The following is a 297-nucleotide window of genomic DNA, read 5'->3' on the forward strand; positions in this document are numbered from 1 at the left end:
GCTTCAGCCCACTGCTCCGGGTGGTATCATCAGGGCTGGAGCTGCTGGGCTCATCCTCAGGGATCTGGGGAGGGATGGAGAGTGAAGGCAGAGTCCCCCCCCTCCACCCTGGGCAAACCTCAGCTGGGTCACACAGGGATGTGAGACCCCAAGTCCTGCTGGTGCTGGAACCCCTGGGGCTGCTCCATGGCACGTGGGCCACCAGTGGGACCAGGAGTTTGGGGAAATAGGCTCTGGAAAGGGTCATGCCCAGTGGGCAGGTGGTCCTGGGGGAGTGGGGACGTGGCAGGGGGTGCT

The 297-nt window shown here is 64.6% G+C and overlaps 1 protein-coding gene across 1 annotated transcript in view; it reads right to left on the reverse strand.

Annotated features, from left to right (window-relative positions):
* The window catches only part of SASH3 (SAM and SH3 domain containing 3), a gene marked incomplete at both ends in the record, with an annotated part of 1,940 nt that overhangs the window by 1,514 nt on the left and 129 nt on the right, over window positions 1-297 (reverse strand). The gene's annotated exons all lie outside the window — the stretch shown is intronic.

The sequence above is a fragment of the Antrostomus carolinensis genome, unplaced genomic scaffold (genome assembly GCF_000700745.2).
Source record: "Antrostomus carolinensis isolate BGI_N321 unplaced genomic scaffold, ASM70074v2 scaffold34829, whole genome shotgun sequence".
NCBI lineage: Eukaryota > Metazoa > Chordata > Aves > Caprimulgiformes > Caprimulgidae > Antrostomus > Antrostomus carolinensis.